The sequence below is a fragment of the Delphinus delphis genome, chromosome 16 (assembly GCF_949987515.2).
Source record: "Delphinus delphis chromosome 16, mDelDel1.2, whole genome shotgun sequence".
Classification (NCBI taxonomy): domain Eukaryota; kingdom Metazoa; phylum Chordata; class Mammalia; order Artiodactyla; family Delphinidae; genus Delphinus; species Delphinus delphis.
This window is the reverse complement of record NC_082698.1, coordinates 77,664,169-77,675,565: the sequence shown is the minus strand read 5'-3', so window position 1 is coordinate 77,675,565 and position 11,397 is coordinate 77,664,169.

The following is an 11,397-nucleotide window of genomic DNA, read 5'->3' as shown; positions in this document are numbered from 1 at the left end:
AGAAAGTAGGTAAAATGTGTGGTTTCTTGCTTTTATCAAGGCACATAAATTTTTGGGTCTCTTAAACAACAATATATCCTTCTCAAAAATTTTTTCTCTATGTACTATTGTAATCATCATGGAAATATTCATTGATGGTTACCATATTTTACTCAGATGACCAGTTCTGACCATTTCCCTAACCACTAGCCCACAAAGACAGGATCGAAATTAACCTGGATATTATTTCATAGTTGAACAGAAGACCCAGACTTTCCAACAGAGCTCAAAAGTCTATTCTCAAACTACAGAGGTATTTGCTATCATGCTTCCTCATCTGTCCTTAGAATATCTTCTGCAGTCTTACTATTGTTGTTATTTTTAGCTGCATTTTGGTATTCATGATGAATGGCAGCATTAAGTAAAATAAAATATATGAAATCTTTGTTTAAAATCTACAGCAATAGTAGCTTTTTCCGTATGTTTAAGTTTTAAGTTACTTTTAGTGATTAAAAATTTCCCAGTGTGGAGTTAGAATTTTCAAACTTTAGGAATGGCCATAATTATTGGGCTGATCTTTTTCCCAATTAATAGATGAAGAGAAACATCTGAAAGTAATTCAAGGGTAATTGCCTGTTTAATTGAACATTTAATTATGTTGGAAAATGTCTCTATGCTAAATAAAAAAAGATACCAAAAGTGTGTATCTCAAATTATCCCTACTCAGTAAACATTTTTTTTTTTTTTTTTTTTTTTGCGGTATTTGGGCCTCTCACTGTTGTGGTCTCTCCCGTGGCAGAGCACAGGCTCCGGCCGCGTAGGCTCAGCGGCCATTGCTCACGGGCCCAGCCGCTCCGCGACATGTGGGATCCTCCCGGACCGGGGCACGAACCTGCATCCCCTGCATCGGCAGGCGGACTCTCAACCACTGCGCCACCAGGGAAGCCCAGTAAACATATATTTTTATATGCAATCATACATGCATAAAATAAGATCTTGAAAGAAATGTATGCCAATATTAGCATTAACTCAGGATGACGAAGCTCTGTTTTCTGTTTTCTTCTCTGTGTTCCTTGCAGTTTCTGGTTTTGTTGAAAGAATGTTTGTTTACTTTTGACATCAGAAAAAAATGTTTGAAGACCTAGAATCCAATTTAACTTAAAACAATACTTCCTGAATGTCATTTCTTTTTTAAAAAAATTAATTTATTTTTGGCTGCGTTGGGTCTTCGTTGCTGCACGCGGGCTTTCTCTAGTTGCAGCGAGCATGGGCTACTCTTCACTGTGGTGCGTGGTCTTCTCATTGCTGTGGCTTCTCTCGTTGCAGAGCACGGGCTCTAGGCGCACGGGCTTCAGTAGTTGTGGCACATGGGCTCAGTAGTTGTGGCTCACGGGCTCAAGAATGCAGGGTCAGTAGTTGCAGCGCACGGGCTTAGTTGCTCCGCGGCATGTGGGATCTTCCCGGACCAGGGCTCGAACCCGTGTCCCCTGCATTGGCAGGTGGAGTCTTAACCACTGCGCCACCAGGGAAGTCCCCTGAATGTCATTTCTGAGAACAATAGTCAACTTTAGGCACTCCTGGAAGGGCATGACATAACCTCATATTAATTTGTTAATATGAGGCAAGGTCTAATTGAAGTTTGACCTTTTTAAAGAAAAAGTGGACTTCAATAGAGAGAGAGAAAAGGAGACTAAAAGACAAGGAAAGAGAGAAAAGAGGTAAGTAGACTGTTGATTTGCCTGGGTGGAGCTCAGATTTCAAACATAGGACGTACAAAGCCGGGGGACTTCCAAGCAGGGACTTGTGGAAGATGGTAGAGAAAGAAGGTGTGTTATAGAGTGAAAGGGAAAGGAAAAACATTCTGGCCACAGGAAAGCAGCAGCTATAACTGGGTTTTCCTTTCCTCACCCCATCCTTCAGCCAGGCCTTACACAGTGTCTAGTACATGGCAGGGTCTTTTTTTTTTTTAGGGATGATAAATGAGGAAAGTGCAGCAGCTGTTTGAACCTAGATGAGATTGAGGTAGTAGCTACAATTATATGGGAAAACCCAAGATGGAACACACCAGCAAACGCTTGCTGGGATCATGATGTTGGTGGACAGCTCTGTTTCTAAGCCAAGGCTGAAGAGTCTGTAACTGAAAGCCCCGTCTTGGGTCCTGAGAAAATGATTAGGCAACGAGTAGACTAAAAAGGGGAAACTGAGCTAATCATCATAAAATATTAGGATTGTAGAAGGAAAAAGAAAAGACCAATGATCTAATTATTGATTTGTTGTTTTATTTTCCTAGGAATCAAGAAAACGTTGAGTAGCATGGATGGACCTAGAGATTATCATACTAAGTGAGGTAAGTCAGAAAGAGGAAGACAAATACCATATGATATCACTTATATGTGTCATCTAAAATAGGACACAAACGAACTTATTTACGAAATGGAAACAGACTCACAGACATAGAGAACAGACTTGTTGCCAACGACGGGGAGAGAGAAGGATTGGGAGTGTGGGATTAGCAGATGCAAACTATTATATATAGGATGGATAAACAACAAGGTCCTACTGCATAGCACAAAGAACTATATTCAATATCCTGGGGTAAACCATAATGGAAAAGAATATATATTTGTATAACAATCACTTTGCTGTACAGCAGAAATTAACACAACATTGTAAATCATCTATACTTCAATAAAATTAAAATTTTTTTTTCATACATTAAAAAAAGAAAGAAAACATTGAGTAGGAGGTAAAAAGGTCTTAGTCATACTAAAGACAGATTGATCAATGATATTAATAGCTATTATTTGATGGACCACTGACTTTCAAAGTAAAAATATCTATTATTTAATAGGCCATTGACTTTTCCATCTTGTAAAAATTTTTTAGCCTCTTTCCATGCTTTGATATTCCCCTCTGTAAAATAGGACCCAAGTTATACTTGCCCATATTCCTTAAAAATAGTGTAAGCATTAAAATTCAGTGCTGAAATAACAACTTATAAACATATCGTGATATGTTACCATCTAGTACTCTTGGGGAAAAATTCTCTAGCCCACTCACTCCTGGTGAAAAACAGTTTGTTTTGGGTGAAGTAAAAAATAACAAGGAATTATTTATAGTAAGTTCCCAATATTACAAGGGTTATTTACTTGGTTCCTTATTTTTCCTCCTCATTCATCCTAAAGTTCAAAATCAATTGTATACTTATTACCAACTCCTAGAGTGGTGGTCCGAAATAGGAAATGTAATGACAATTCCTTCCATTTTTCTTCTTAGTACTCATTTCAGAAGTCATATCGAGGAAGACGGTTGAAACTATAGATTAAAACAAGAAAAACTAGATTATCTGTGAATTTCACTTGTCTAAACTATCCTTAACCAGGAACCATGCCATCTGCCACCTTTGCCTCCTATAACAGTTGATTGCATTGGGGAAGGTGGAGTGGAGTTGGTTCCTTAGAAGAAGTGGAGTGCAAGTTTTGGAGATATTTTTTTTGTTTGTAACACTGCATATAAATTAGTCTTGCTGCATATCTCCACAGAATATCTTGACATTGGTTTTAAATCTTCTGAAACCCATATGTTTGTTAAAAAACATTTATTAAGAGCTTAATATGTCCAAGGGAGTTTTGCTAGAAATACAGAGATACATAACACAGTGCTCAATCTCCAGTAGATCACACCCTCAAATAAAAATGAGCAAAAACTTCTAAAGCTTGGACTTTCAATACAAAAGTAATACATTTCACTGTATTTTTTGATATAGCTAAGTCAAAAGAAGAACTATAAAATCACCTATTATCCTTATCACCTAGAGATAACCACTTTTAACATTTATAGACACATACATGCATATATTTAAAAGGAATCATGTTTGAAATATCTACTGTTGTTTCAAACTGTTCCCCCCTCTCCAGGAACATTTTTCCATGGTAAAATCTCTGTTAATAGCTACATAATTTGAGTGTACTATAATTTATGGGTGTCAAATTTATTTAAATATTTTCCAAACACTTAAGCTGTGGAAAATATTCCATGTTACTAAAAAATATATTTAAGAGAGAATTCTGGGTATGTGCCACCTGAGGAAGACTCACTTGTAACTTCACTTTCTGTGCCTCACCTGGACCAGGTAGCTGTAGCAGCAGCTAGGAGAAGTAGACCGTTTGCCATGTGTGAGGGTGAGCTGCTCTCCAGGTACCAGGGAAGAGCATGGAGGCTAAGATATCAGGAAACTCTTACGTGAAGACCACAAAGGAGAGGCTCCTGGGTAGAACATGTACTGCTAAAATCGATGTTACTTCCTATGGTAGGTTGACTTCGAATGCATGAGTGTGTCTGGTCTTCCTGGCCCCAAGAGGCAGACAGGTCCTAAAGTGGTCCCCATAGCCCCTGTACTTGTCCTCTTGCCTTTATGTAACACTCGCCTTTTGAGTGAAGATGAGACCTATGACTTGCTTCTAACCAACAGAATATGGCAATGGTGACAAGATATGTGTGATTACAATTGCATACAATTGTGACATTAATCTTGCCAGGAGACTCTTCTCCTCGTTGGCTTTGAGGAAACAAGGAACTGTTGGGAAGACCCACCTGGCAAGGAACTTAGGGCAGCCTCCAGCTGACAGCCAGAGAGAAATGGAGGCCTTCAGTCCAATAGCCCACAAAGAAATGAATGCTGCCGACAACCACATGAGCTTGGACATGGGTCCTTCCCTTGAGCCTTAGATGAGCCCTAAGCCCCTGCTGATCCTTTTTTTTTTTCCCCAGTACGCAGGCCTCTCACTGTTGTGGCCTCTCCCGTTGCGGAGCACAGGCTCTGGACGCACAGGCTCAGTGGCCATGGCTCACGGGCCCAGCCGCTCCGTGGCATGTGGGATCTTCCCGGACCGGGGCACGAACCCGCGTCCCCCGTATCGGCAGGCGGACTCTCAACCACTGCACCACCAGGGAAGCCCCCCCTGCTGACGCTTTAATTGCAGGTTTGTGAGATGCTGAAGCAGATGACCCAGCCTGGCTGTGCCTGGATTTCTGACCCACAGGAAGTGTGAGATAATAAATGTGTTGTTTTAAACCACTGTTTGCAGTAATATTGGTACCTAGCAACGGTTACTGATACACAGTTCAATAATGTCCTGAGTCATCACTGATCCTGAGGCTAGGGAATAAGAAGAAACTGAGAACAGAAAGATTTTGTCTGTGATCCCCAATGGGACTGTCCACCTACCTTGTTCTATATTGTCAGGCCATAGGAGGAGAGACAGCTTCAGCTATCAACGTAGGCAATCTAATATCAGACCAGAGCCCAATAAGCCAATGAAGAAAAATACATCTTATTTCAGAAGAATTGCCAAAAAGAGGAGTTTAAGTCAGAACTAACAAAACACATGTTGCTGAAGATGACAGCCAACATCTTGAATTTAAAAAAAGTAATAAAAGAAGTCTCACTTCCAGTACTGGTATAGTACCTAAGATGGACTAATTTTTTTGCTGATAAAAATCATTACATCTTCACAAAATATTTTTTAAAAACCTAATAATTTGAGGGACTAGAGACTGACCCATAGCAGGCAGACACTGCAGAGAACTTGATCCTTGAATAATGAGCCATGTACCAGTAAGATCTCTTAATGTGACCTCAGCCCATTTCCTCATTTATTAATTCTCTGCAAGAAGCCAGCCAGGCACTGCTGAACCTCTGTGTCTGGAGTTTGTTAATTCTGCCCTATGTCCTGGCCTTTCCTTGAATCTTCCTGTCTCTGTGGACTCAGGATCTCAGTGTTCCTCACTTACCCCCAGCCAAACCCTTGATCCAGTCGTGCAGCCTCTAGCCCTTCCCTTTCCATGGCTCATTTTTCCTTTTTTTGTCAGGGCTGCAGCATGCTTTTCCTAACGACTCCCAAATTACAACCATCCTTCTTATCTACACACGAGGTGAACTTGGCCTCTGAACATCACCATACCAAATTGGTGTAGTCTTATGCGTATTGTAAGTCAATGACCTATAAGGCCTACTTACCCCTTACATTTCTTTGGCTTCTTCTCCTGTTTCTCTCTTCTTTTCTCTCTTGATTTCAGCCACATTTGCCTCTTTGATGCTCACTGCTTTTCCAACGCAAGAGATACACTTGAATCTCAGGGCCTCTGTACTTGCTGTTTCCTCTGCCTTAAATGTTCTTCCCCCAGATATCTCCATGGCTCTTTCCCTTTTTTCAGGTCTTTGCTCAAATATCACTCTTTTGGTGAGCCCTTACCTGGAAATTCCATCTAAAACTATCAACCCAACTCCTCTGTCATGACACACCTACCTCCCCTTAGCACTTATTACCTAACGTGCTAAATGTTTTACTTATTTAGCTTGTTTGTTATCTGTTGCTCCATCTAAAATATGTGTCGTGTATGCATGGACTGGTGTCTGGTTTTTTTTCTTTTGTTACTTCTGTAAAGTTTGGAACAGTGACTGACACATGTCAATCATTACTTGTTGAATTTCTCAACTTGGCTTAGAAGTTTCATTTTCTCATAGTGTAACTTCTCCCATAGATTGGTAGGCTGGTACTAAGTTGCAGAGGTGTCTTGATGATCCACAATTATGGTTTTAAAATTTCAGTTCCTTTTGGCTAGAAGTATTGATACTTGATCCTAAGTGACTAAGGCAGAAGGAAACAGAATATCTAGGGCTACCCCAATGAACAAAGTCGTGGGCTCCAAAGTTCATTTATAAGTCAATTGTTTGGACATCCTGAACTTATTTTCAGAACACAATTGGGCACAGCTAGTTAACTGCAGGGAGTCTGAGAGGACCGGAAAATACCAGAACTTGGAACCAGATCTGCCCACTGAGATGGGGCAGGTCCCGAAAGGACAGGAACAGGTGCACTGCACTCCCAGGGTGTTCAACGTAGCCAGCAGGAGACATTGTCCTGAAAGCAATGGCACAGGCAGCAGTTAGATTAGAGAGAACCCAGAGAAATGGGGGGACCCCACTGGGAAGTCGAGTTTAGCAATTGGCCATCTAGGAGTAGTGATACTTAAAAGACAAGTTTCTCGAAAAACACCACTAAGATAGTGCAAAGGCAGGCCAAAGATTAGAGAGAAAACATTTGCCATATGTATATCTGACAAATGGCTCATATGCAGAATATTTAGGGAACGGCTTCAAATCAAAAAGAAAAGATAGACAACCCAATAGAAAACTGGGCAGAAGTCTTTAAGAGTCATTTCAAAAAAGACAGTCTCTAAATGTGTAATAAATATATGGATATGTTCTTAGCATCGATTATAAACAGTCAAACTAAAGCCACGGTGAAATTTTACTACATATGCACCAGAATGGCTAACAGTGGGAAGACTGGAAATAGAATGGTATTGGAAAATAAACAGATACATAGATCGGCGGAACAGAATTGACAACCCAGAAACAGATCTACACATATATTATCAATTAATTTATGACAAAAGAGACAAGAACGTACAATAGGGAAGGGGCAGTCTCTTCAATAAATGGTCTTGGGAAAACTGTACAGCTACACGCAGAAGAATAAAACTGGACCACTCTCTTACACCATACACAGAAAGTAACTCAAAATGGTTCAAAGACTTGGACCTAAGGCCTGAAACTATAAAATTCCTAGAAGAAAACATCAGCCTTGGCAATGATTTTTTGGATTTGACACCAAAAGCAAAGGTGACAAAAGCAAAAATAAATAAGTGGGACTATATCAAACTAAGAAATTTCTGCACAGCAAAGGAATCCATCAACAAAATGAAAAAGCAGCCTACCAAATGGGAGAAAATATTTGCAAAGTATATATCTGATAAGGGGTTAATATCCAAAAGAGATAAAGAACTCACACAACTCAGTAGTAAAAAAAAAAAACAGTCCAAGTTAAAAATGGTCAGAGGATCTAAATAGACATTTTCCCAAAGAAGACATACAAATGGCCAACAGGTATATGAAAATGTGCTCAGAGTCAGAAAGAGAAAGGCAAATAACATAGGATATCACTTACATGTGGAATCTAAAATATGACACAAATGAACCTATCTATGAAACAGAAACAGAACCAGGAACATAGAGAATAGACTGGTGGTTGCCAAGGGGGAGAGGGTGGGGGAGGAAATGATTGGGAGTTTGGGGTTAGCAGATGCAAACTGTTATATATAGAGAGAATGGATAAACAACAGGTCCTACTGTATAGCACAGGGACCTATATTCAATATCCTGTGATAAACCATAATGGAAAAGAATATGAACAAGAATGTATATATGTGCATAACTGAGTCACTGTGCTGTACAGCAGTAATTAACACAACATTGTAATTCAACTCTACTTTAAAAAATAAATTAAAAAAAAGACAAGAAATAACAAGTGTTGGCAAGGACGTGGAGAAAATGGAACACTTGTGTGCTGTCAATGGGAATGTAAATTGGTGCAGCCACTATGGAAAACAGTATAGACATTCCTCAAAAAATAAAAAATAGAACTACCAAATGATCCAGCAAATCCGCTTCTGGGTATTTATCCAAAGAAAACAAAAACCTTAACTTGAAAAGATACATGCACCCCAATGTTCATTGCAGCATGATTTACACCAGCCAAGATAAGGAAACAACCTAAAAGTCCATTAATGGATAAGTGGATAAAGAAAAATGTGCTATATATTATGGTATAAAGTATATTTTATATATTTATATTTTATTACTCATAAAAATATTATGCAATGTTACTCAGCCATAAAAAGAGAAGGAAACCTTGCCATTTGCAACAGCATGGATGGATCCTGAGGGCATTATCCTAAGTGAAGTAAGTCAGACGGAGAAGACAAATACTATATGATCTTGCTTATATGTGGAATCTGAAAACAAACAAACAACTGAACTCATAGATTGACTGGTGGTTGCCAGAGATGGGGGTGAGAGGGTGGGAGGATGGGAGAAATGGGTGAAGAGAGTCAAGAGGTACAAACTTCCAGTTATAAAATAAGTAAGCCCTGGGGATGCAATGTACAGCATGGTGTCTATAGTTAATAAGGGAATTGGCTAGTCTCTGCCCCAGCAATGTTAGGGCTGGGAAGCCTGGAAGGCAGGGGGGACTTGCTGTTGCCTTAACTCACACACTGGTGGTTGATGCTGGTTGGTGGCTGGGACCTCAGTGGGGCTGGACCCCATACCTGGGGAGATCTCTCCACGTGGTCCCTCTGCCAGGGCTGGTCTGGGCTTCCTCACAACATGGCTAAGGATCCCAAGAGAACCAGGCAGAAGCTGTGTCACTTTTTTCCTTGTGGTAAAAAACATAGAACATAAATTCGACTATCCTAACCATTTAAAAAGAAAGAGAGAGAGAGAGAACCACTTCCCTGGTGATCCAGTGGTTAAGACTCTGAGCTTCCACGGCAGGGGGTGTGGGTTCGATTCCTGGTTGGGGAGCTAAGATCCCACATGCCACACAGCATGGCCAAAAAAACCAACCAACAACCAAACAAAAAACACCTGTCCTCTTTTCAAGCAGAAGTTAGAGGAGGTATTTCTCGATTTGTCGGGTTGGAAAATAAAACTATTTCTTATTTTCAGCATCTCCAGCCCCTTTGAATATTGGCAGATGTGGTGGAAATGACATTCTGGGACTTCCCGTCTCAGCACTTAAAAAGGCATTGTGGCTTCTGCTTTCACCCTCTTGGGATTCAGTTACCTAAAAAGGAGTTCAAGATAGACCACGAAATGATGAGAAACCACATGGATAGCAAAAGGCCCAGCCAGTCCCCAGCCATCCAGCTTCATTGGTTGCAGTGTGTGGTCCCTAACACACAGTTAACTTCTTTGTGGTTCCAGCCCCAGGGGAGCCCCCAGCTGAGCACAGCTGCATGTGGGACCTCAGCCAATACCTCATGGAACAGAGCCAAGTCATCCCCACGGAGCCCTGCCTAGACTGCAAAATCAGGAGCAAATAAATGGTGGTGTTTGCTTCAAGACACTAGGGTTCAGATGGTTTTCGTGCAGAAAGAGATGGCTGAAATACCTAGCCCTAGGCAGCACACAGATGGTATGACATTTTCATATTCCTTACCCCAGTGCACAAGGTCCTAAAAGATCTGTTCCTCTGCCTGCTGTTCTTACTTCCTCTGGTATTACTCCCTGTGCTAGTTAGCTGGGGCTGCTATAACAAAATACCACAGACTGGGAGGCTTAAACAACAGAAATTAATTTTCTCACAGTTGCGGAGGCTGGAAGTTCAAGGTCAAGGTTCAGTTTTCGGTGAGGATGCTTCCTGGCTTGCAGATGGCCACCTTCTCACTGTGTCCTCACAAGACAAAGAGATAAAACACATGAGCTCTCTGCTGTCTCTTCTTATGAGGTCACTGATGCCATCACAAGGGCCCCACCCTCATGACCTCATCTAACCCTAATTACCTCCCAAAGACCCCACCTCCAAATACCATCATAAAGAGAGTTAGGGCCTCAACATAGGAAGTTTGGGAGGATGTGACTCAGCCCACAGCACTCCCTCTCTCATTTTTCTCCATCACCACTAAGTTTCCAGTTTCTCAAACATGACACACTCATTCCTACCTTGGGCTGTGTAACTGCTGTTCCCTGTCTGAAATGTTGTGCCACCCAGACCTTCACCGTTTCCTTCTTATCATTCATCTCAGAGAAAATGTCACTAATATTTCCTCAGCATGGCTTACCCTGACCACCCAGTTGTAAAGTATGCCTCCTGGCCACTCCACCACATCACCCTGTAGTGTTTCATTCACAGAACTGAAGTCTCTCTGAAATAATTCTATTTGTTTGTTTACTTGTTTCTTTGCCCATCTCCCCCCATGTGATGACCACGACGATGGGCAACTTACCTGTCACTTTTATGGCTGTTTCTCTGATGTCTGGAATAGTTCCCAGCATGTGGTAGGTGTAAATTTTAATCTAATGAATAATCTACAATACACCTACATTGTCGAACTTTTCTTTTTTTTTTTTTTTAAGATTTATTATTTATTTATTTAATTTATTTTTGGCTGCATTGGATCTTAGTTGTGGCACACGGTATCTTTGTTGAGGTATGCGGGATCTTTCATTGCGGCGCGCGGGCTTCTCTCTAGTTGTGGCTTGCAGGTTTTCTCTCTCCAGTTGTGGCACGCAGGCTCCAGGGTGCGTGGGCTCTGTAGTTTGCAGCACGCAGGCTCTCTAGTTGAGGTACAGGAGCTGAGCAGTTGTGGTGCACAAGCTCAGTAGGTGTGGCGCATGAGCTTAGCTGCCCCACGGCAGGTGGGATCTTAGTTCCCTGACCAGGGATCGAACCCGCATCCCCCGCATTGTAAGGCACATTCTCTACCACTGGACCACTAGGAAAGTCCCTGTTGAACTTTTTTTTTTTTTTTTTTTTTGCGGTACGCGGGCCTCTCACTGTTGTGGCCTCT